At 40.8% G+C, this 26,771-nt stretch overlaps 1 long non-coding RNA gene across 2 annotated transcripts; it reads left to right on the top strand.

Annotated features, from left to right (window-relative positions):
* Positions 1-15,312: 15,312 nt before the first annotated feature.
* LOC142416944 (uncharacterized) lies at positions 15,313-20,587 on the top strand. Of its 2 annotated transcripts, none has more exons than XR_012777852.1 (3): positions 15,313-15,399; positions 17,064-17,201; positions 18,647-20,587. It is a non-coding gene; the product is annotated as an uncharacterized LOC142416944 (long non-coding RNA). The 2 variants fall into 2 exon arrangements; XR_012777851.1 differs by having other exon boundaries at positions 18,643-20,587.
* The last annotated feature ends 6,184 nt before the right edge of the window (positions 20,588-26,771 follow it).

Below are 26,771 nucleotides of genomic sequence, written 5' to 3'. Positions count from 1 at the left end.
ATATTTTTATTTTTAAACTTGAATGTCTAAGCATTCCTCACAGATGTGAGAAAACTTGAGCCTTAATCATTACAGTAAAGCCATGCTATCATTAGACAGAACACAGTCTTTAGCAAAAATCTAGATTTTCACGAATAAATTGGCTGGTATCTACCAGTCAGTTCTGTAGAAAGCCACATTTGAATACCTGGCAGTCTTACATCTGCAAGTAGCGTACGTCACCGCAATGCATTACTTGCTTATTACGCTGGGAAACAGGAGCCACCGTCCTCTCTTCCTGCTCCAGCTGTTGCAACATACCCGATCATTTCCTAACTTTCCAAAATGAAAGCAGGTATTGCATCCCAATGACAGCTCATTTGCACATATGCCTTTGCTTGGACAATTGTTTGTGGATTAAAATAATAGACACAATAGGTCTGTGTGACCTGGCCTGCGCTGAAGCATGGGGGCAGAGATGCGCAGCAGACAGAGGAGTTGGGGGGGGTACAAGATGTGTGTGCCGTTTCTTGTTGGTTCACTCTGTACCCCCAGATGACCCTCCTGGCTCCTATTCTTCCCTTTACTCTCTTCGTCAGCTTCTTACTCTCGGGGTAAGAACATTTGGCTCTTGTTCGACTCGTAATTGTCCAAGTCCGTGCCCAGTGCCCTTTGGGAGTTTGCTTGCTCGCTCAATGCTGTAAAGAGGATTCCCAAAAGAGAAGAAATTTCTTTCTGCTTAAAATGTCTGGTCTAGCTTGTTGAAACACCACTGTTACCAAAAGCAGGCTTTCTTGGCAGTGGAGGAAAGGGCTGGCTTTATTCCTGATGGAGGTCCCACTAGAATCTGTTGAAGGTTTTGCCGTACATGCCTTCTTCCCAGTTTCTGCTGTGCTGTTCAGTACTCACATCAAGCTGTTTTGTAGGAAATATTTTATTACATTGAACTGTTTAATTCCCTGGGCTGATGTAAACAAGTATAACTTGTTGGTACTCAGTGAAGTCATGAATATTTATGCCTGCAGAGCATCTTCATTATTTTTAATCTAACTACATTAATGATACTAATTAAATATTAGTACTTGACACTATATAGCAAGTCTGACCAATTCCTTTTGCAGAGATATAGAGTCTGTAATTGTAGAAGTAAGGTTCTATATTGATATAAAGACTAGTACTGCATGATGTGTGAAGTTTTAGTTATAATTGTATCATTCTGGGGTACAATCAGAACGATGGTCATTGTGCACAGCACAGACTTGCGTTATAGTGGCAAGCTGCGGCAGCTGATCGGGTCTAGCCATAAGGAAAGCGGCAATTTGGTCTGTCTTTACAATTTTAGCACCTTGCAAAGTGATCACGGAGGGCTTGGGAGGCAGTTCAGGGCTCCTGAGCACGCTTACATCTCTTGAGTTTTGTGGTTTGTGAGATCCAAAGACTCACGTGGGTTTTAGCGTGAGGAAAGAATGATTCCCAAGAAGATCAACCCAGAAGGAATTCTTTAGGGCAGCGTTCAGTGGAAAATCCTACTCACGAAGCCACAGCAAGTACTCCTTAGACAAAACACCTATTTTATGTGTAGATGCAGCTGTTGGGCGAGACTATCTGTCTTTGGGTCCATAAAAGTCTGATCTATTTTATATGAAAATGGGTACTTTGCACAGGCCGGGGAGAAGGAAGCCTCTTCCAAATGATCAATACTTCGTTATTTGTAATAACATTGACTGGGTTATCATTAGTCTTCAGGTACTGCACACATGGGTGTATCAAAAGAAGATTAATCACATCTGATTATATGCAATTTTAGGATCATTTCCAATAAACCAAATTACAGTGTTTCATAACTAATAAGACCTCTTTGAACTCAACGTACCCCTCTTAGGATGCAGACTTACATGGTGCTGAGCACCTCTGGTGAGACAGGGAACAGTCTCTGTTAAATCCTGAAGTCTGAGAAAATCAGGCCTCCCATGAGTTAATTATAGGGGATTAACGACCTATATGAAAAATAACAGATGTGGCTAAACAATAAGTTTGCAAGCAGCAATATGACCAATCAATACAAAGCTGTGTTTAGCAGGCGATTATGCACCAAACATGGCAGGAAGATTAAAAAAAGGCAAAACTCTTCATACTTAAAAACGTATTTGAAATGCTGAGAGTATGCAAAACATCCAATTATGAAAACAGCATGCTAGAACTGCTGAGATAACTTCTCATTCTTGTTATTGTACAAGGTGATTTTTAAAAGGTTTGCTTATTTTCATAGTTTCACTCAAACTAGAACAAAATGGACCACAGGTAATAGAACTGCCTTAAATAGTTACTTTGTTGGCAAAGCATAATTTAAAGTCCATTTTAAATCTATATACTAAAGTGACTAATCTAAGCTGGAAACGATGGGAAAAAATAAACACTACGATAAGTAGATATGATATCAGGAGCTGGCTGTGCTTGAAATTTCTCTTGATTATTGCTGCTAATGCTCGAGACAGACAGGAACTGCAAATAAATAAATACGTTCTGTTAATATTTGCTGAAATTTTTGAACACATTCCCTTTGGCTCTACTTGTATCCCGTCCCTCTTTTGCTTTCTGAGAACATATGTGTGATTGAGTCAGGGAACAAATGTTTGGAGAAAAAGTTCAAAGTTTCTAAAACTGGCACACATTAGTATTTGTGTCAGAGAGATTTGTGCACTTTAACCCCAACTCAGAAAAACCGTTCCTGTTCAGGATAGCACTAGCACATCAGGTAAAACCCTGTCTGCACCAAAGCCAGAGGGTATTTGGATGGGGACAGGACTTCTCCCATGGCCCTGGAAATTTGTGCGTATTTGGGGTTTTAATCCTCCCCCAAAGCCTAAAAAAGACAATGAAATCAGTCCCTTGGGATTTTAATGGACTTTGGATGAGGCTCCCAGACAGCAAACAGAAAAGGTTTTATGTGACTTTGTTCCAGTACTGCAAACAAGGATTCAAAATTTGTAAGTCAGACCCTGCAGAATTGTGGCAAAATCATATTTAAAATTATAAATTTGGGATCTTTTTATTGTCTTTTTGTAGCTTGAACCTATGTGGTTCATGTTTTCCAGCTGCTCTGCTATGAGGGCTAGAGGCTTGCTTTATATTATAGAAGGAAACGGAAAGTCTCAAGTGATTGCATGGCTCCTGAAGCATGGGGCTTACCAAAGTCACTAACTGCCACATCATTTTTAATAAAATGTTGGTGATTTAGCAAAATAACTGCTAACTGTATTTCAAATATCAAATGCTGTAGATTATGACCATTTGGCAAAAATCTTTTTTTTTTGATGCGAGTTTTCCAAAACACTTTAGTAAATCACATTCAACTTGCAAATCAAAACATTGTAGGAAAACTTGACTCCAGATGGATATTTTGCCAAGAAACAAAGAGTTTAATATGAATTTATGTTTATACTTAAGGATATTCTCTACCCTGCAGCTGGGAGGTGTGATGTGAAAGCTCCTAAATAAATGTCCATAGTGCTCCTACATGCAGACTGGTAAATTCTCTGAATTTTATGCCACCTTAGCTTTGCTATTTGCTTGGGCTAGCTAAAATATATATCCACTACAGTCTCACCTCTGAGCTCCGTTCTTTTATGTGCCAGCCCATAACACACTCTCATTGTTGTAGGTTTTCTTTTAGAGTAGGACACTAGTAGCTATAATAAAGGGCAAAATTTGGCTTTGTATAGATAGACTGTATGGCCATCAGAGCAATATCACCGCTCTTTGTACAATTTTATCTGACATGCAGCCGTGATTTGGGATTTTGTGTCTATTTTTACCCTCCGAACTCCTGATCTGAAGGATGTGAGAGTGCTTTTTCTAGAAGCCTGACCTAGAGATCAAGGAGGCGCAGAGCACCCACTTCACCCACAGCCTGTACAGTTTCCTTTACATGCCTTGAGCTTCAGGGATCTCCACGTCACCTACAGCAGCCAAGGTCAGGCTGCCTGTAGTTTTCATCTGCTTCTGTTTTAGGGAGTGGCCATGGAAAGGATGGATGGCCTGTGTGATAGAAACTGGATGAGGTGCAGCCCATCCACGCAAGAAACTGGAGCATCTTTGGGTCTGTTCAGTGCAGATCCAGTGGGGATAGCTGGAAACTTTGAATAGCCTTGAGCGTATCCTCGCTGATTCAGGAGAACCAATTAAAAAATCCTTCCAGTCAAGTAGATGCATCTTACGTTGCATTCAGAAGGTCATAAAGTTCCTGATTAAGCGATCTGCTTGTTATAAACTAGACTCAGGTTTTAGGTATGTTCCAAGAGGCCAAAACTGTAATTCTGGCGTGTGAGAGTAAACTGTATTGCTACAAGTAGCTCCAATTCTGTGGGTGAAAAACAACGGATCAGCCATTAAGTAATTCACCTATTTGTTAAAAACATTAATGCAATGTTTTCCTCAGGAGCAGGAAAAAACAAAACAAACAAAGGAAAACCATACCACAGTTTCAGTGAGTTTCAGAGCTATTATGGCCTTTGATTTATGAGTTTTAGCAGGTTCTGGAACAATGTCAGAAGAAAAACAGGGAGAAGCTTGCTGTTACAGCATAACAATACTATAGTATTCTGAAGTTTTATTTCAGAGGATTTAGTCTTTTATTTTGTGGCTTTATGACACCAGTGGGTTGCATTATTTGCAATTTGCAGACTCACAAAACTGTAAAATATAGTGTGCTTACATTTTGGAATTAAAAAACATTGTCACAAATGAATCTAAGCAGGTTGGAAATAATACAAAAATCTGTTCATTTTACTAGAAGAATTTGAACAGAAACTGGGCATGATTTCAAAGTCAAAACACAATACAAAACTTATTTGGGTTTGCAGTGCTGCAAAGATGCAACCAGTTGTCATTTATTCACTGATCATTAAATCAGAGCAGATTAGTATTACTTAAGTGGCAAGATGAAATCAGCATTCCTCTCCTGTGGTCCATTTTCTGTTTATTGTCCTTATCTTCTGTACAAGTGGATAAGGGGAAAAAAATAGAGCTAGAACTGAAGCAATTACAAGGTCCAAATGCTCTTGCTTGCCAGTGTTAAGGTAGATCTATTCTGCATGGGAAGAGACACGGAGTGAGAGAAAGCTACATTTTTCTTCATATGAATCATCCTATCTAGTTCCAGTAAAATTCCCACGGAAACTTTAGGGCCATCCAGCAGATCCTGCACTATTTGTTAAAGGGAAATGTTGTGGTTTCAGATTTGCCTTGGGTTCCTATTATGCCATCCATGCTCTTTAGCAGTACAACTCCAATAAATAGGCTAAGTCCTGTGGTCCACTCTCTCAGGCATGGAAAACAATCCAAAATGTTGCATTTCTCGGTGTAATGGTAGCTGGTTCCCTCCTGAAAGACCAGCAGGGACACTAGATGCAGAAGCTAAAGAGCTGATAATAAAAGTATTGGCTGCATAAACCCTGCTTGGTTCAAACAGCACTTCCCAAGTTCCCAGAATCTACCTATATCCTGAAGATCCTACTAAGTATTTTTTTTAATTAGCATATATATTGACTTTGATGGGATCAGGTCTGCCCCACACGCAGCTTCCATACCAGCATGAGCGTATCAGTTGATCAGTTTGATTTGCCTGCGCAGCTATAAGCTCTAATGGGGAACTGCACCGGGGTGCAGGCGCTGTGCATGGGTCATGCGCTGTGATTCTCCTTCCTACTGAGCTGTTGTAAGCTGAGGCGAGGCTGAGTTGTTACTATACAAGTTTTTGCTGCTACAACTGCTGACTTCTGTTAATATAGCTACTATAGTTCCTGACTCATCACTGACGTAACCGTGCTGACAGAGGACAGCAAGATGGATGCAGTTTCTTCTAGTCAACTAGGTCTTTGTCTGAATATGACTTGCATTTTTTTCCCAGTAAGTTTTAGCAAGAAATCACTGGTAGCCCTTGCCCAAGTAGGGCTGGGTCTCCTGCCATAACGTTTGTTGGCTGGGTCAAGCATTTTGATTAATTTTGATACAGTAGGGAAAAAAAAAAAGAAAAATAAAAAAGGGTTCCCAGAGATTTTCTGACTAATTTTGTTTCTGTAATAGGGCGGTAGTAAAAATGCTATTGAACTCTGAGGTACATGGAGAGTAATACCAGTCACCAAGCAACTAACTTAGGAAAAAGGATGAATGTTAGCAGGAAAACAAGGATACTAGTAAAGCCAAACAAAGCAAAAGCATAAAAAATCAGGACGCCAGCTAGTTCTGGTTGTTCCAAAAAAAAAATCACTTCAAAACAAATTCCAAAACAAACAACGCTTTTCACTTAAAAAATCCAAAACAACACATCAGCATTCTAGTAATTCCTGCCATTGAATGTCTGACTTTTAAACAGCACATATTTTAGGAGGGAATATTTGAGCTATATAAATAAAAGGCATCCAAGAATCTTTGTTTTCCTCTGAAATGCAAGGCCAATAATTTATCTCTTATTAACAAGTTCATCTTTTGTTTCCCCAAGGTGTTTTTTTTTTGTGTATGTGTGCTCTTGGCAAAATTGTTTGGAACAAAAAGAAAGCAGCTTCCCCTCCTGTTGTTTTGCTGCCTTTGCAAGCATTTATTTTCATGGAGACAAAGCTGGGTTTCCTCTGTGGCGGTGTTGTGTTGCGTGAAATGTCCCAACATTCCTATGAATGGAGGCTTCTAAAGACAGGCTGTTCTGTTTTGAACTTGTTATGACAAAAATAGCCAAAAAAAAGCCAGCTTGTCAAATTAGGAATTACATGAGGTCAGCAAATTTGGGAACAACCGCAACTGGAGGAGAGAGAAAGAGAGAGACCTAATTATGACTTGGGGGGAGGGAGAAAGGGTGGACCTTTCTGGAGCAAACCCAGAGCTGCTTTTGATCTCCGAGCGCGGTGGGGCACTCAGGACGAGTCTCCCACTAATTTTGGTGGCAAACGATCGGGCCTTAATATGCCTAAAAATAGCATTAATGTGGGCCAACATTCCGGCTTGCCCTCTGCACACCATACAATTATTTCTGCCAGATGCATAAACTTTTTGAATTGTGAGGTTTAGCAGCGCCCTAAAATCCTGTGCCCTCTTCTGACTTTCTCGGGTTTTTCTAAAGTACCTGCCACTATGACCTCAAAAGCTAACTTCTGCAAAAGTCCAGCTCTGAGAAAGCTCTGGAAAGTGAATTCAGCCCATTTTGGAGAAGTTTGGCATCGCAGCACAATAATTTTACCACTTGGACCTTTGTCTGGCCTCAGATGTCATCAGGCACAGGGGTTTCTTTCAACTTGGTACAGGAATAAGGATGAACTGTAAAATTCACATCCAGACCCAAGCAGTAAGTCCAGAAGTGGTTTTGATTTGTGCCAAAGTCTAATATTATTTGTATATGTAATTATAGAAAGCAGTAGATAGTCTAGCGTAGTCTAGGAGACTGCAGATATAGCAGTAATCCAAAACTCCTGTATTCTGACCTTAACGCAGTGCCTCAGTTTGCTTATCCTGTACAATGCAGATAATAATCCGATAATAATGCTGACCGGCAGTGGCACAGGAAGGCGTCAGCAGGCATCCAGCTCAGTCCTGGCAGAGGCCGGGGGAAGCTGCTGGGGGATGCTCTCCCTCCACCTCTCAGTTTTGCAATGCTTGATGAATTGCTGGATTTTTTTTTTTTTTCCCAAGCTCCACCTATCAGTCCCATGATTAAGTGTAAAATTTTACATCCCTAATAAAAAAAGGTTATATCTGCATTTGTTATTTCAGAGGGAAGTTAAAGTTGAGATTTGTCTGTGGCCAAACAGCTTAAAAACAAATTAATAATTGTGGTATTTTCTAAGAACCTTATGATTCCTAAGTCAGCTGCGGGGGTGAGGGTGAAGGATGTCCTGACTCCTGAACACTTGGGAATGGCATTCCCAATTGTTTAGACTCATACGGACAGAGCACATCAAAACCTAAGGCAGGAGTTGTTTAGTCCTCTGCCTCGGCTCCCAGAGGGTGCATCACAGAGGAGCGCTGTTCTTGCTTCTTTCCTTTGCTCATATGCAGATGCAGAATCCAAATCACCATCTAGACATTAACCAACTATTTATTCAAACCAAATTCAACCAACTAATTGTTCCCAAGCTTTTCCCTTCACTATTCATTAGTTGGTATGTACAATGGGTCCCCGAGGACCTAGGTCATATGACATGCCTCTTTTTTTGGGCCTGTTTGGATAATTAGACTGTGAAAGTATGATAAATAGTAAATACCAAATTTCCTTGGCAGCAGTCAGTTATAGACACAACCACCCTCTCTCCCCATCCTCTTATATCTCTGCTAATAAAAACTCATTCATGCCAGCGCTCACAAATAGCAAATGAAATGGGGCACAACACTGAATGTAAAAAGCAATGTTCTTTGCAAATGTTTGCAAATCCTACCTTGTAGACTGCATTACTTCTGTTAGCCGTGTGCAATACCCAGGGATGTGAAGGTGACGGATATCTCACTGGTGTTTGCAGTGGGACATAAGTCAACTATAATAAATGTGGCGTCTTTGAAGTATTACGTCTGGAAGCGGCCAGCATATTTTCACATACATTTTCAATCTTGTAGTGAAAATATATTCCAATCTTACGTTGTCTCTGACTAGTGAGTTAAAAGTCCAACATTCTGATTTGTTAATTTTTAACCTGGGTATGTAAAAATGTTCCGATTTTTTAAAATGAAGATGTAAAATTAGCAAACTTTCCCTCCCCTCCCCCCTTTCTACTCTTGAAACATACAGTTAAGCACCACTTGAACAATACAGTAATAACTAAACTAGATAACCTATCTGGATTTAATCCAGCCTGAACAAAGACAGCAGTTCAAGTTGAAACTGAAAGCCAATATTTAATATATGAACTGGTAAAGACAGCATTCGCTGTAACTTTAACAGAATCACAATAGTTTAACAATTGTGTGGGGTTTGTTTGTGAATTTTAACCTTCTATTCATTGCAAACAGAAAAGAAATATTTTCAAACAGCAGCTGAAGAAGTTTACAGATTAAATTACATGAATGTGTCTAATCTGGGAAGAAGGAAGTTCTGCCTCAGATACACAACATACTCTGTTTTATGCAACAGAGCTGTTTACTTTATTTGTAAACCCTTCAAAATACTGTCCAAAGTTCATTCTTTGTTCAAGGTAAGAATGTAATTGCACTGCCTGAAATGCAATATAAGTAATAAAGTTAGGATTCACTAGAGAAAGACAATTTGGAATTAGGAAAAAGCAATTTAAACAATCTTAATGCCTCTCCTCCCTCCCCTCCTTCTTAATGACTCTCTCTCGTCCCCTTAAGAAATCTTTGAAGTAAGCCAAAAAGCACGAGCGAGTCTGTTTAAAGGTCATGTGTATCTCTGCTCCGTTTCCCCTTGGTGCAATATGCCTTTGACAATCCCAGGAGCATACACTGTTGTTGTACATTTTCATCCAAGTTTCATTTTTAGGGAAGACACAGCAATGACCAAGCTTTATATACAACCTTTGATATGTGTTTAATATTGTTAATTATACTCTTGTTCAGACTTTCAAAAGCAAAGCCTATCAGTGGAAGTCCAATGGAGATTTATTTGCAAACACAGAGCGTTCTTACGGAGAAATAAAATTAGGGAAATAGGAAGGCATACTGAATATAGGCACTCCTTCTGCAAAGATAAATGATTTAGTAATGAATAGATTCTTCAGGCCATAAAAAATCCATTTATTTTCTTTTGAATTTCAACTAGAGGTCTTGCACTTTCCCACTCAGTTATAATCAGTTAAAATTGGAATACAGAGAATGAAACCAGTGTACAGGCAGACCAGACAACAACCATAATGTGTAATAATAGAAGTTAAATTAACAGATATTTTAAAAGAGGCAGCATTTCCACAGAAAGGTACTCTTTTATTACCATTCAATGTGGAATGAAGATGTGATCTAAAACACACTCTGCTTTTACAAATTATCTGCCTCATAACAACATGCTGCCAGATTTTAGTCAACTCATTAAAATGAAGGATCCACTTGACCTCTTCTGTAATTGTGGAAATGAAGCAGAAATATGATTAGTTTGATAACTTCAAGGGTTGCTCCACGTTAAGCTTGCCTTATCAAGGAATGTGATCTTGCAGCAGAGTGAATGCACCGAGCGCTGGCTTCTGCTCCACTCGTGTTTCCCTGCATGGGAAGAAGAAAGCTGACCTACACTTGGCTGGGGAGCACAACAGACTCTCCTCGCTTTGTGCCATGCTTCGTCCCTCATTTTCAGAGGGGACGGACGCATCAGCGGTGTAGTCATGGGGGCTTGTCCAGGTTGTAGCCACACGACAGGGACTTCTGGCCCCAGGACCAGTGACTTGCCGATGGCTACGTGGCTGCTCGAAGGCAGAGTCCTTGGGGCAGGTCCATTGGGACAGTTCTGTGGCCTAAAAGCTAAACCCAGCCTGGGCAAGCAAAATGGCCTTGTTAGGACTGAAACAGTATTGACTCAGTGGCTGGACTCAAAATATGGTAAGCAGCGATCAGCTACTGCAGTAGCACCATTTCCCCTTCCCCTTTCATTTCTGTGGTTCCCAGGGTCTAGCTGAATGAGATATATGATTTTTTTTCTTTTTAAATATGAACTGGAAACAGGTCCAGTATTGCTCCCTTTGGGCTTATGGGGACTTTTACTGTTGAAAAGGTCCCACCGAGGTCAATAGCCAGAGCTATTTGCATGATTAAGGGCTTACTGAAACAAAGGAGGGAGATTGGAGAAATGTAAGGACAACTGGTTATTTAATTTTTGTGTTACCTGTAGCCTTTGTATTTCGGCATTAATGTGGGTAAATGTGTCAGGAGTTGGGTAAATGTGTTGAAATTAGCTGGATGATTACAGAACAGTGATATGGGAGCCAGTTCTGCAATAGCTCCGCTCCCAACACCGCCACTGTTTCTCTCTGATATGAAGAGATAAAACACAGTTGCCTCCAGGTCCAGTCAGACCTTACCACCTCCTGTCTGCTCTGATTGCTGAATTTACCACACTGTTTTCATTAAAAAATACAATTTTCCTTAAAACATCCTTCTGAACACCAGGGTGGCTCAGGAATTAAGAGGTGCTGCGATTTTCATGCGGCTGTCAGGCACAGGGCTGGGAGCGATGGCTAGATCTGCCAGTCCAGGCTTAGTCCTCCTTGCTCATCCTCAGGCTCAGAGCGTGCAGTAAAGTCAAGTGAGGGGACTCTCTGCTGTAAGCACCACATTGACGGTTCCAGTGCTTTTTAACAAACACAATTCGGGCAAAAAGAACTGGGGTTTGATCTTCAAAGTATTTTCTAACTTAATGCCTACAAAAGTTATGAGCAGTTGTATGATGCTTTGAAAACATAGCGGTTTTAGCATTTTTGTCTGTGCAGATTAATAACTGGAAAAGTCTGTATCCCAATCAACTGCCCTGAAACACTGAAATATCTGGATCCCATTTCTGTAACGATAATCCATATAGTTTAGAAATTAGAATAGAAACAGAAATAGAAGGGAATAGAAATTAGCTTGAATAAAGGCCAAGTAAGAACTTTAGTCCTGATTTTATCCCGTTATTGTTTTCTCTTTCCTCATGCTGCTCATCAGAGCTGCAAGAGAGCTTCGTCCCCAAACCGCTGCTGCACTGGGCACACATCTGGAAGCCGAGTGCTGGAGGAGGCACCCTGCTTGTTTATTACAGCTGTGCTTGAAAAACACATTCAAGCCAAAAGGATCTCAGGGTTTGATCCATACTTATTATCTATAATTTGACCCATGGAATTTCTGTATATCCTGAAGCCCAGGAATTTTAATCTAACAGTTTACATGTTTAAAGACAAGAGCTTTTAGTTACACACTGTAGCTGCTCAGTAGATGACTATAAATCTAAGCAAATTGCTAAAGACTGAAACTCCAGAAGGCAGGAGGAATGATGCAAACAGAAGGTCCTGTTCTGACTCAGTCACTTACCAACTTGTGTTACATTTTTACTGCAGGTCAAAAGTCGACAGAGTATGCAAATTAAAAAAAAAAAAGGTTCTTGTTTTGGAAAAATACACCATTTTAGTATTTAGAATTACACACTAAGGGGCTTTTATGCTCAGCCTCATTTATCTTGGATTTTTGCATAATTTGAACTAAAAGTGGCAATATATGTAGAGCTCATTTATTCAAATTATACAGGGTTAGTGTTTTCCCTCTCTTGAACATGGTGTGCATTTTGGGATAAGTGCCAGATTCAAGGAGGGAGGAGGAGTATAAAAAGAAGAGACTGGAAAAAGACTACAGAGATACTTGTTCCACTTTTAAAATGGCTTCCAAACCCTCATGAAAAATTAGATGTGTAAGTTAAATCCTCTTTCCTTTGTAAGACAAATATATTCTCTGCAGATCTCAATAAATCCAACTGACATTTGCAGCATTACTCATGCCATCTAAGGTGTACAGAAAATTGCTGTTCTCACCTGTGTAATTTAATAGAAGGCAGCTTTTCTGCGTCCTCAGACACCAAGTCTTCCCTTTTCACTTGCCATTCTTTAAAATGACATATGTCAAATATATTAGCTTAAGAATTGACTTACCTTGGCTGTGTGCACGATGCTACAGATTTTACTGTAAAGATTACTCACTGGGCATCCTGTTGTAAATAATGTTGTGAATAGATCTTATCATCCATCACAATCCAGGCAAAACATGTTTACAGTGCGGTTATCCAGTAAATGAAGTGTTTTGTATTCTGTTTTGTACTATACTAATGAACACTTAACATGGTTCAAATTAAAGGTATGACATTCCTGCTGAACTAAAATCTCCAATGCAGCAGAACTACTGTGCCGGACAGGACGGTACAGTCCTTAAAGGAAGGTGGTATAGGGCAGCCTTTAAGAGACTTAATTATTCCCCAATGTAACGACTGTAGCTTGTATTGAAGTTGTTCTGTCCCCTCATGTTCAAAATGTGATCTTCCCTACCTTCCTGCAGGTTACTTCAGGGGGCTTTTGCACAAATATGTCTATTGAGCAAACTGAAATGAAAATGCGTGTTTGCCATGAGCACTCCGGCAGCTCACAGCTAAGCGGGAAGCAGGTTATTCACTCCCAAATGCAAACTGGGTGCAGAACATTTTAATATATTTGGAACCTTAATGATCTATACTTTAAAAGTGAATTTGCTGTATTCTCCACTGGTGTAAATCAACATTCCCCCATTAAGTGCAGCATAATTTTATGTCAACATGATAATCTACTTTGAAACCCATAAAAAAGCACATCCCATCAGCACATAAAAAGAGGACTTGTGTTTCTATGGGCGCAATACAGGTTGCCTAAATGGAGTCATTTTTGTGTGCCTAAATTTCCAAAACGTCCTTCTGTAAGCAGGGACAGATGCAGCCCAGATGTGAGCTGGACATTCGAACATCGTCCCCTCCTTCCTTGCCCCCCACTGCCGCGGCTCCCATGGCCGGGAGACACGTCCTCCTCACCGCCCCGTCCCGGGCCAGCGGTGGCTGTGGCTGTGGCTGCCAAAGGGGCTGCTCCAGCCAGGGTGCACCGGACCCCGGGGAGAGCCCTGGCCCCCGCCACCACGGAACGGGCCCAGCTAGCTCCCGTGTCCCGCTCCTTGCTCAGAGACCTGGCCCTATTCACAGTCTTGCTCCTGTTCCCAGGCCTGTGCTGGTGACTGAATTCTCCTTGAAATACAAAGTGTAATTGTCACTACTGTGTTTTTTACACAAAACGGTAGTTTCAAGCTTTCAGATTCCTGTTCCGGTCCATTTCCTGCTGCACTTCCAGATCGTGAACCCAGCTGAGTCACAAGCTCATCTTCGGGAACTGCCGATTTAACATATCACCGTAACTCCACTCCGCTGCCAAGCTCCAGTGAAGTGCTGTGATTAGCAGGATTTATTTTTCTTTTGTAATAATACATTTGTTATGGAAAGAACTGAAGTTGATCTTCCATTCCTTAGGAAACAAAGATGCAGTGTTCCTTTTGTAATGAGATGGCCTCAAGGAACGAGTAATAGGGAAAAAAAAGAAAAAAAAAAGCAGACTTCCACTTTTTAAGACATCAAACACTAAATTGTGCTGTACAGAAAATCTTTTCACAGCCCCTGCTATGCTTGTTCCATCTCCATGATGGGCCATATTGTTGCCCCAAGGAAATCTGTAGAAAACTCCCGTTAGAAAGTTGCTTTAGTGCTGCTGAAGGGCAAGTGCTGTATCTATACGTGTTATGTTTTGAACCATTCTTTCTCCGTGGCTTGAAAAAGAGCGTCACCGCTTCCACATGTAAAATATGAACTCCCAGTGATACTCTTCCCAAATGCTAATGCACAGCTGTGGAGTTTGGATATTCCAGAGCTGACTCATTCTGCAACACAGCAGATTCACAGAGATGAAGTGGAGGAGGGGCAGTGCAAAATAGCTCTTTCAGGAATTAAAAGAACTCCTAAACCCCAAAGTATTACTATTCCATTACAGTATTTCTTTCATTGAAAAGTTTGGGTTTTAATGACCCCTAATTGATTTTTTTTTTTGGCTTTGCTTTGTTTCAACATAAAATCTATGTCACTCCGGCACAGCCTGCCAGTCTTTTGTCTGATGTTACAAACAAATCCAGCCAAACATTAAGATTCATAAGGGGGATGGGGGGGAAGCACAGCTTCTTAAAGCCACATCAAGTATGTTAGAGACAAAACATTTAATTTAAATGGTAGAAACTAACACAAAACAGCTTCAAACCTAGTAAGCAGAGTTAGCTAAGTAGAAACACATGTTCTTTTGACATTTGTTTTCATGACAATTAGAAGCAACCAGTTTTCAGCTAACATTCTTGTTCATCCCTTTGAGGTTTTGGCTAATACATTAATTCGGAATTACTGCAGAACAGGTGCCGATTGGAACAGTATAGGTAATTACATGCAACTTCGTAGTATGTAAGGCAAATAAGCCAAGTCTGGTTCAGGCACGTACATAACCATATATTCAATGAGTCAAGCAAATGAGGAACACAAACGCTTTCATTTTTATGTTGCTTTGACCTCAGTGTATGTTTTGTTCTAATGTGTTTTGCATGCTCTGATCACCCTGATCACATGCATGTGTCTCATTCACTTGCAGAGCATATAGTTTCTTCCCCCCATTTGAAGACAAAGCCCTGTGACAGCTTGCAAAGAAAGACAAGAACAGGTTTTTAAGTTGGTGTCATTAGCTGGTTGGGTTTGGTTGCAACCATTTTAATGCCAGCCCAGACCTACTGAGAGGATTAACTTGTCAATAGGTCTTCCTCCCTTTTTTTTATTTTCTCTTAGCCAAGAAGCGAATCCTTGCTTTACTGAAGTCAGTGGAAGGTTCAAGACTGATTTCAACAGGGACAAGATTTCACATGCAGTTAGAGGCACAGGTGAGGTTTTAAAAGGGCAGAGGGGTCTGACATACCCTGCTGACTGCAGGGAGGTGATGGGGGGACAGGGACTGTGCCCTCTCGGGTAAGAAGGTAGGTAACGCGAGGCTCGTGTTCTGGGATAACTGTGAAACTCCAAAAGAACCGAAATTGCCTCAAAGCTGGTTAGCAGCGTGCACTACCCTGAAATTTGTTGCTCCAGGAATAAAGGACCACAGTTTGGCCAAGGCCAAGCCACCTTTCTCACAAATAAGCGTGGAACTGGATTGAGGAGACAAGGGGAGAGCCGTGAATGATTTGGCTTGCTATTCCTGGGTGCCTAAAAGGAGTAGGAACGACACTGCCAGAGACGTCAACTCATTCGCACCCCAGTCCCTCCTGGGGTGGAGCGGCATCGCGGTGCCTTCCCTTTGGTCTGACACAGGTGCAGTCTTACAGGCTATTTTCCCTGGTTTGCATCCCATTCCTTCCTATCGCCTTTGGCAACTGCACGCCTTATCGATGCCAGTATTGGTCCTAAGCGGAGTGACTCGGTAAGGGTCTAACAGATAGAGAAGAATTAGCAGGTTGTGTCCCAGAGCATATGGAACAGGGAGACGTCCCTGGGAACATTAATAGAAATTGTATTAGCACCTCTGAATCCAATTTTCAGAAGAGCTACGAGAACTAGCAGCACACACTGCTGTTGCTATCAAGGGATTTGTGCTAGTAAGTGAGATTTTCAAGAAATCCAAGTGACCTGTTATTGTTAGCCAACTACTAATTATTTTCTTTTTGCTTGTTTTAACAGGTTTACCATGCTACTGAAAGACAGGAGTAATCTTAAAACTCTTGCTAATGAGTTAGGAAATGCAGAAACACCACACCCTGCACTTGGTTTATTTCAGTCGAACAATGGATTTGTACGTGATGAAGAATGCAGATGGTGTCATATGACAAACCCTGTATGGATCTAGCCTGCATTAAATGGATATATATGTGACCTTGGCCTTCATGAAAGACCCACAAAAAGTTTGGCTTATCATCCTGAAATCTTCAAAATACCATTTCAGCACCCATATAAGCTCTTGGCATACATGCATCTGTCTATGCAGAGCTGGGTTTTCTCCCATACAGCATGAAAACATTATAGCAGGATGTCACAGTCTTGCCAATACTGCTGTCTATAGGGCAGGGCTCCCGCTAGCGCAGTGGATGGGTGAGGAGCGCATCCCTCCTCAATTCTCACCGATGCCATTGCAAAGCCAGGCAAACCAGGTCGTTTGTGCTGGCGTCAGCCACTGCTGTGCCTCCTCGCTGGAGGTGTGCATTTGCAGGGGTGTGCATAAATTTTAATACTAGTACAGATTTCATACAACTAGGTTAATGAATTTCACTTCATGGAATAAAATAGGTAAAACCTTACTAGAAGTACAGGACTGAACTACAGTATCATAAATTGATTTAGTGCAAGCATGGTTTCACAGGCAGTGAAGGTTCTCCTGTTCAGTCTCTATCAGGACTCCAGCAATTGCTCTCCCTCTGACCTGATCGACTCTCACCCATTGTTAAAATATTTTTGGTTTTATTTTTTTTTCTTTGTTCTTGCTTCTCCGCAATAATGTATATATTTATACATTATATATATTATTTATTTAAATACAGCAGTACGTTTTTACTTCTAGGAGAAGAAAAGAGGCTGGTACTGCCCAGACAAGCTGTATCTATCTGGGGAGGGGTTTGCTGCTATAACCGGTGCAGTGCAGCGACATGGCAGGCTATTTCTCTGTACTAGGGACTTGGTCTGAGGTGTGGCAGGAAGCGTAAGTAGTTCAGCGGGTGGCTCCTTCCCCAGCTGCAGTGAGCCAGCGCACAGCACGTTCTTGGGGACAAAACGTTGTCATTGCCATGAGACATAAAGCCGATCCTACCCCACTCTGCTCATCAGAGTCCCGGCAACAGTTTTTGCAACAGCAGGGTGCTCACTTCATATCAAAATCAAATTATTTTGCTTTGATGACCTTTACCTCCAGTTGGATCTGACCTGGTATAATCTCACTAGGAGGAGCATTGGTTAGACCAGCAGAGAAGCTGTCCCTTAATTCCAGTTTGCTAAGCCTGCAAAACACTTCAGAATCAGCCAGGGTGAATATTAGTGTATATAAATGCTGCTATTATCATGCTGTTAAATTATGCCTTTTATATGATGATCCCAAGCAGTTTATCAACAATGAATGATGCCCTCACAACATCACTGTGAATCTTGTAAATAACTGAGATAAGATAATGCAAAAGAATAGAAGGAGCTTTATACCAACTCTGTACTTTTTAAAAAGCTGTAATAAATTGTGTATCACAGGGTGCAAAAACACTACATAAATGCCTCTTCTTTGCCAATGCCACATTTTGTGCATATGATATTGATTTAATCTCACTTATTGCTGAAGTCTATTAAACCAATTGCCTTAATCTCACTTATTCTGCAGTGTATTTGCTCTGTGTAGCAACAGTATTAATAAAAATCCCTCTATAAACACACACCAGCTGGAGCAAGCCCCACAAGAACTGGGAAGGGTGACCCCCATGTGCGGCATTATCCATATCCTTTTTATTCCAGATAAACATTTTGTCGGGTCCTTCTCAGGAATGCCTTCTCCTGGATGCCCTGCTCTCTCCTCCTGTCCTACAGAGAGCCAGCAGCTGCAGCAAATCAGGCAGTTTTCATCATATCCCCACCCCATGGGGAAGCAGAAATTTCTCTTCCCCTCCTCTTTTCTCTCTGTTCAGCCGGAGGTGATAATCCCTTCGGAATGCAGCATTTAGCACTTGTCAGGTATATGGTAATTGCTACATTCCCAGGGGATTAAATCCGTGGAATCTAATTACAGTGGACTGAAACCTCCCTATAAGAGAGGAGCTCGGCTGTGTAAGAGGAGTGAAAGTCTATGTCAGAGTAACAGAGGTCTGAGGGAAGGTGAGGCCGTTGCCCCTTTCCTACCCACCGAAAGCAATATGGTGGTTCTTCTGTCTGTCTGTCCTTTTTGGGGTAAGCATGGGCGCTGCCGTTGCCGACTGTGCGTGCAGAGCAGTCTATGGGAAAGGCTATGGGCAGTGCTAAGCTCTGGCTGCAATTCCTGTAAAGGTCTGCGAGTCCCTGCTCAGGGTAGACTTGTATCAGAGTCTGAAGGACCCTGTAAATCAGGGCTTCATGTTATGGCTGTAGAAATGCATGAAATATGAAGGAAAAGGTTCTTTTTGCCCTAGACAGGAATAACGGGGCCAGGCAACCAGGAGCGGGATGAGGTGGAGAGGCAGAAGCAGCCCTTCAGCAGCAGAACAGACTTCAGGCAACTTAAAGAGCAGCAGAGCCTCACCCCGAGAGCAGCGCGTCCACCTCCTGCATCCCCAGGCACCAGGTCACACGAAGTCACCTCGCAGCTTCCCTTGGAAGGGTGTTCCAGGTGACCCTAACGGCTACAAACGTCTTTATTTCTCCTTAAGTACACCTATCACGATCATTTTTATCTCCACTTGTTCTCATAACGACTCTGGATTGTGTTTAACTAAGCTTGTGCTTAATTATATGCCCTCTTGTATGTGTTGACCCTTGCATTTAAGGTGGGCAGTGGCTCTTAGGTTTGGCCTTGCTAGTGAGGTTTTTCGTTCCTTGAATAACATGGGTGCAATCCAAACCCCACTGAAGGAAACTGGAATTTTACAATTATTAAAATTAATTGGAATTTTACAACTCATAGGCCTTGATCAAACATGATTTTACTAAATCAGATTGCAGTATACATCCACAAGCATACCCATAGACACTCATCTACATATGTCCATAAAAATTGTTATTATGGAAAATCTAAACCAGCTTCAATTGCTACTAATGTGTCACCTAGAAGCATTTTAGTGCATTTCAATTTGAAGTCAGGAGAGCATATTGCAGAGGAGGAAAAGAAAATTCAGAAGTATGTAATACAAAGATGCTGATCTATAGATGATACCAGTAGAAAATGGAGACAGGAAGAGGTTTGTTTATAAGAGGAAAGATCTCACTACATATACAAAGATGAAGTGTGTTATGTCAAGATACCAAGTAAGATTCTTGCTCTGTTTAGATCAAAAATGAACAGATGCGCTGCAAACTCATCTACATAAGCTATTTTGTTGCATTCAGTTTTCCAGTGGATAGTTATATTTGGAGAGGGGAAAATATATATATACAACACCTTGATACCTCAAATCAAAGCCCTTTGCAATTGTATGTCTGCCTATTCTAGGGAAAGGGCTTTGTCTTTGATTACCCAACCTAATCTTCTGAAAACATGAGTTTCAAGGAGATGAGTTTTGCCTCTGTTAAAATGTACACCTGCCAACCCTGGAACTGACAAAACCCAAGTGGGAAGATTTTAAAATGTTACTGCCTATCTGCATTATTTGTATAATACTACCAAGACTCTGTTGCCAAACAACAGTATGAGAAATCAAGTAGTAGAACTGATTTTCTAGAGCCTTAGGTTTTAAAAATATTGGGTCCATTTTATTTCTGTGTGATTTTTGAGACTTTATGTAGTCTCAGTTCATATTTTCAAGCTTTTGTTTTCATTCAGAAAGACTAAAAGAAATAAAGAAATAACTTCGAGAAAATACTTACAGTTCTCATGGAAACACATGAGAACATTTCTGCCTCCCAGAACTGAATCTTAAACAAACCCCGATATTGTAAGGCTTAGTGACACTGCTAGAGTTGATACGCTGCGCAAAACATCTCTTCTATTGTCTTTGAATATTATTTATAAAATAAAGAGGTGTACAAACAGTTCTGCAATGAAAATATTTAAAATTTTCTGTACAAAATATTTAAAATTTTACACAGGAAAACCTGTGCTGAGAATTAGGAGACCTGGCTCCTTTACTAGCTCAGCCACTGAATTTCCATATGACTCAATTTCATCAGTTCTTTGCATTTTCACTTTCTGCATATATGAAGTTGACTTGTAATCCTTAATAAATGAATCCTTAAAAATGTGCTCTGAAATTCTTGGGTGGAGGTCATATACATGTGTAGAGTATTAATCCATGTTATTAATGCTATGACTAAGAAGCATGCATAATTAGAATTTGGAAACATAACTGGACAGTATGTATATAGCCTGTTACAGACATCTCACCAGCAGGGAAATTATTATGCCACTGATTTATTTTCTCATTTGGGGTAAATTATCTCTGATGCTTGACAGTTTGCTAAAAAATAGATAAGGAATACTCATTCCTCCTATCCTTTCTGGAAATCCTTTTCTTCTGATTTGGGAAATGTTGAGTGTTTAAGTCCCAGTAATCATAGTTAAATATTGTGTCAATAAAGTAGTCATATGAGAAATGGACTGATAAAATAATTCTTTATTCACTTATTCATAAATCACAAAACCGTGATTGACCCTAGCATACCTATCAGCTGAGCAGCACAAATAATTTTACACCTATTTGCTCCATCCTCTTTTTGCAATTTTGTTCTATCTTTCTTCATCTTGCCTGTGTATATTTGGAACAACATTTTGATACGCAGTAGTGTCCTTTTGTGGTTTCTTTTTTCATGTTTTCTTTTTCGTCTTTTCCTGTGGTCACCCTCTATTACAGCGTACAATAATTTTAGACAAGAGGATGGACGCAAAACAAAGATGCTCAGTCAAACACAGGCAGAAAAGCAAGAGCACGTTACAACCCAGTCTCCATTAGTCCACAACTGACAAATTACATTGCAGTCTCCTAAAATTTCCTCTGCCATTGCACTGAATTTTTGCATGTTATTTACGAGCTGTTGCGTTCGACTCCAGAAGTGGCTGCACTTCCCTCGATGAAAAATTCACCCTACAGTTTTGAAAAACTCATTAAGTTAGCTCCCGTTTAATTTAATCTTTGCTCAGAGTTTGACTGGGTGTAAAAAACAAGCGAGGAGTTGAAGAGCTAGCCCAATCTCTGCAAAGTATAAAGTGTTGCTTTGTCAAGAAAATGCCCGTGTAAACAGCGAGCAGGCTCTTTGCGGCGATGCCCGGCAGTTAATAGAGAATGATGTGTCCTAGACAGCCGGCTGGGGGGAAAGTGTTAAAGGTGGCCGGCACCGGGGGAACACACCGCAGGTGAGAAGGACGATGTGACGGGCTAAGTAAAGAGTCTGGAGGAGTTTCTGTGGCGAGGGAGCACTGGGCGCGCAGGAGGCCTGTCGGCTGCTGATCTACACCTGCAGAAGGAGCTGGGAGGGAGCCGGGCAGCGGCCGGTGGCATCGCGGGAGGTTTCTGAGGGAGGTGGCCGTATGAAAAGACACGCGCCGCTTTCTCTCCATCGGCCTGCTTCTGTTCTGCGGGCCAAATCTCCCCCCTCCCCGGCGATGAAGCTTTAGTGCGTTATCAATATCCCCCTCGCTTGCTCGTAGGCCAAGCGCGGCTCCAGCCTGCTCCCCTCCGCGCTGCCCAGGTTCACGCCGGGCGTGCTGGTCTCTGCCTCGCCAGTCACCCGTCCCCTTCCCAGCAGGGTCCTGCGGCTCATTGCAACTGTTCTGTTCTATGGACCCGTTCCTCCGATAGTTATTGACATGACTTGTTCCGCTTCCCAGGTAAGAGATGCAGTCTTCTCAGCTCCACCCACAAAAAAACCTATTTCATATTGCTCTTCTGTCAGAAGCCATAGATTTTATATACTGATTTTGGGACCTTCAAAATATAGTAAGTCCATTAAAAACTCCTAGTGAAACAGGCACAGAAATTCACTGTTCATATTGACACCGTGTTTAACCTGTGTCCTTACCCCTGTAATCTCTGCAGGGGTCAAATCAGAGCAGGGAGTATTTTTTGGTATGTTCCTTTGAACTTGCACTTTTTTTTTTCATTACTTGGAACTTATTGTAAGGAAGATTAATACTTAGTAACTTTGTGAATATCTTCACTCATTTTTTTCAGTAGCTGGACAGGTATTAAGTACAGGGGGGTGCTTTTTTCAGCCAAATAATAAGGGAAAATAACATTCTGAGAAATGATCACGTGACCTTTTCGTAAAACTTTTTTACAAGTATCCTATTTTCTTAGTTTTATTAACTACTAAGCTATTGGATTTCAAGTTAGTTTGATTTAATTTTTTTCTTTAAATCTGAGTCATAACTTTTATGCCATAACAGCAGCAGAGCCTACTAGGGAAAAACAACTGCACGTGAATCCAACCCAGATTAATTTTGATTGAAAATCGTCACCTATTGGTGAAATTGGCCTATCAATTTAGCGGCTCCAGCTCACGAGTCTCTGCACCCGAAAGGCATCAGCGTGGCTGACGGAGTTAGCGCCTGGCGGGTGAATCTCAGCGAGGTGACCCAGGAGGATGCGGTGATTCAATCCCCACCTCCAGGCTGTTGGTTTCAGGTCAAAGCTGAGCTTCTGGCTGTGTTCGAGTGGTCAGGGCCACTTGGGAGACATTTCCTCCCTGCTCTAGTTTTAGAGGAAGAAGAACTTTATTTCTTCGGGTTGTGATGTTTCAGTAAGTACTAGGTTTTCTTTTTGGGTTCTTTTTTCTTCCCAGAAGATTAGGGTGAACTCGAGCAGTAATTTAATATCTGATTACAGATAACTGGGAAGTGTGACCCAAAATCTTGAGCTTGATTGCCAGAGAAATTTGGAGAAGTCCTACCTCAGATGTGCGCTTTGTCTTTCTCTATGAAACACTGTGAACAGGAAGTATATTTCTGATTAATATTGGGAACACGTATAGATGAAATTACCAACTGTCTACACACATAAAATGAATTTGCTAAGTATGAAATTAGCAGTTTGCTACTGAGCTCAGGGTTGCTGCAAATTTAGAAGGCAAAATACACAGCAAACCTTGGTTTAGTCCTCAAACTCTCATTTACATTAAAAATATGCATATGCATGCCTATCAGGAAACATCTTCAGAAGACAGCAGTTTAGGGCAAATTTGCAATGCAATATGTAATTTCTCTTAGCGAGGCTGCTGCGAGATGACTGGCCATCATATGTTTAAATCTTGCAGCTGTGTATTGACTCATTCCTGCTCTCTTTTGCCAGCCATTCTTCCTGACTTTTTAATGTGGAGACGAGAAAGGCGAGTGGAAAAACTGAAGGGGAGGCCTCGCCGCTCTGCCTGTCACAGCTGCGCATGGGCAAACCTGTGGGATTTTTGCAAATACTGCACAGACATCGGGACTAGGGGCTTTACAGACATGATCACTTTATAGGGCAGGTTAAAAAATCTTTTCCCTAAATCTTCCCTTGGAGACACACTAATGCAAGTGATTGGAGCTCTCTGTATACACAGAATTTGCAGGCTTTTAAAGGGAAAATAACATTTGATGAGCAAGAAATGTACCTGTTACTGTAGGTGCTTAATGAACTTTGCTCGTGGTGAGACCTGCGAATGTGATGGAGATTTGTGCATAGTTATTTTTAGGAGCATCACATTGATGTCACTGTGACACTGCGTTCACGGCTTTTTGCGTTGCTTTCCTGAAGAGCTCACCAATTTCTTCATCTCATCAAGACAAACTATCAGAATCATTTAGAAAACGAGAACAAAGGAGAAATCATTCTCTGCTATTGCCAAATCCTTCTACACTCTTGCCAAATTGTAGGGCTTCTTTTTTTTTTATTGCTTGAAACAGTATTCAAATTTATTTTTTTTTTAAATTTAAATTGAGTGGGGGAGACAGGAGAAGAGGGGAAAGGGAAGAAATATTTTATTTGTCAAAACAACTGACATTGTCCACGAAGTGAAAAAGAACACCACATTTCTGGACACTGGTTATAAAACCTATATTTTAGTAGATTAATTTGCAGCCATGTAACTATTGTCAGGCTAAAAAAATTACTTAATAGAATTCATCTTTTTTTTTTTTCTTCCCTAAAAAACCCCCCACAGCCAGCCATTCTGCCATTATTTCTAATCACTACGTATAAATGCTTTGCTAGGAATACATTATCTCTGTTTGCAGACTGCAAACTTGTATTCCTGATGATAAATCTGCTCAGACATTGGCTTAGTTATGAGCACAATGCATGGGTAGCTGGATGATATTTCATGTACTGTTTTATATCTAAATTCAGACAATATGAACCTTATGTTCCTAATACTGCCAATTCTGAAAATGTTTCACAAATGTTAATATTATACCTGAAATGAAGTTCATGGAAAAAGTAGGAAACCCCTTAATCTAAAAGCAGTCCTGTCGTGAGACAAAAAAATAGGTGTATACTTCACTTTAGGTATATGTTGAGGTCCTGTTACGCTTACTTTTTTTTTAAACAATGTCTTAATGGCATTATGATTTAATGCCTTCTTATCAGTAAAAAAATATCTATTTTTAACTTCTCCATGCACTTCGGAATGCAATGTACCTTTCCGCCAATAATAACCAGTCAGGGCAGTGGGTATTCACAGCTGGAATTATGCTAGATGAGGTGTCCTGTGCATTGCAGCAATCTCTGAGCAGGTACAGCAGTTAATTAGTCCCCCAGTGTGAAGTTTGCAATCAGGTGTTGAAGCAGTTTCAGTTACAGTGTTGTGGTGAATCATTTCCTTCTGATGCTTGTGGTGATCAATCATGTGGGGCCCTCTTCTAGATTTTCACACTAGCTTTAAGACAAAAGCCGTTCACAAAGAAAAACAAAATATTATCCATCTGGGTACCCAGCATGTATCTCGAATCACTTTGATTATTTTCAAACTACAAGGTTATACAACATTTTACTTTTTAAAATTTACATATTAGTCTGAAACAGGCTTCATAAGGAAATGTTCTAGAAAAAATATCAGAGTCTAAAATACAAAAACTATATATATTTTTGAAATGCTGTTTTTTTTTTTTTTTTTAATTGCTGGCCTTCTTTCTGAGCATTAAATATCTAACCAATATAACACTCAGGAAAATATCCTGCTTTTCCAGAGGCAGCTTTTAAACTGCAAGCACATAAAACTAAATACCTTCTTTTCTTCTGAAATAAACGGCAATACAGGCCTGTACTTGTATGACCACGCATATTTCATTACGTACACAGAAAGCACGTATGAAGAATTTTCACCTGCAGCTATTTTGATAGATTGATTTGGATTCAGGAATGCATCCCTATTTGAGACCACGCTTAAGCATGTGGTTAACAACATGCACAAGGTAATACTTAAAGTTGGTCACGCACTTAAATGTGGTCTTGAGGAGGGCAGGATTTGAGCATGTGCGAAAGTGATTTCTTGACTTGTGGCCTTTGTCATTGCAGCACAAAAATATGCACGGGGAACGCCAGCCGCACACGGCAATTACGACAGCCTAACCTCCTGTCCTCAGTCATGTTTTAATATATAAAATAATTGTGTGATGATGAAGACCTTCGGCTCTCAGAGGTTTCAGTGGGAATTAAGGATCATTGGAGGTGGCGAAACTAACAATATTTGCATAAAAATGCACATGGGAAAAAGAGCATCAACTGGATAATAATATTCCAGGCCCTATTTTCAGTGTCTTCTGTATCTTTGTAGGTGACTGCTATGTTCAGGATGGATTTTGCTAGGAATGTAAATGAACATGCATTTCCAAGGATATACTTTTTTTCTTTACCTGATGGTAATAAATTATGGAAAACAATTTTTAACTTTTCCCCATTGTTTCCTCCATTTTCCAAATCTGTACCCTGGGGTCTGGCAAGATTATTAACTGTGAAGATTGCTTGCTTTCCATTGCTACTTATAATTATAAAACGGTTAAATGAATAAAGAATAAGGAACGTGACCTTGTCACCCTAACTCATGAGTGATTGTCAAGTGAGGTATCCCAATAGATCAAACACTGAAGTCTTCATTTATTTTTTTGTTTTATCATGAACTAAAAATGGAAATCCTGATCTCCCAAAGACTTCTGCGCATTCATACTTTTAAGCATCAGAAAGAAAAGCCTACGCCTTAAATGTATATGTTACAGAAGTGAGACCTAAGGAAATCAGAAGTCAACCCCATTGACTTCAATAGAGGTTTTCCCATGAAGGATTGCAGGATCGGATTCCTGCGTGATACAAAGGGAGGTTTACAGAAAGTGCTGGGGGTGGGGGAGCCATTATTCAAGATATAATTAAAGTTGCAACAGTAGTTACTAAAGATCACTTCCAACGAAAGAAGCAAACTATATGCCAAGTAAATTTGAAAGTCTCTGCTCTCTTCTCAGTTTAATTTCTAACAATAAGGATCCTTCCGGAAAGCAAGAGGAGGGCAGGCCTGGGGGATGGGTGCATTTGCATTTTCGTAAGAGATGGGGGATATCACTCGGGTAGGGAGAGTACAGAATAGTGATTATGTGGAGACACTGGCACTTGAATGTTATTGCCCCTGCTACAGTATTTTCGATAGC

Source organism: Mycteria americana, chromosome 14 (genome assembly GCF_035582795.1).
Source record: "Mycteria americana isolate JAX WOST 10 ecotype Jacksonville Zoo and Gardens chromosome 14, USCA_MyAme_1.0, whole genome shotgun sequence".
NCBI classification, from domain to species: Eukaryota; Metazoa; Chordata; class Aves; order Ciconiiformes; family Ciconiidae; genus Mycteria; species Mycteria americana.
Note: the sequence above shows the minus strand (reverse complement) of the source record. Positions and strands in the feature narration are given on the sequence as shown.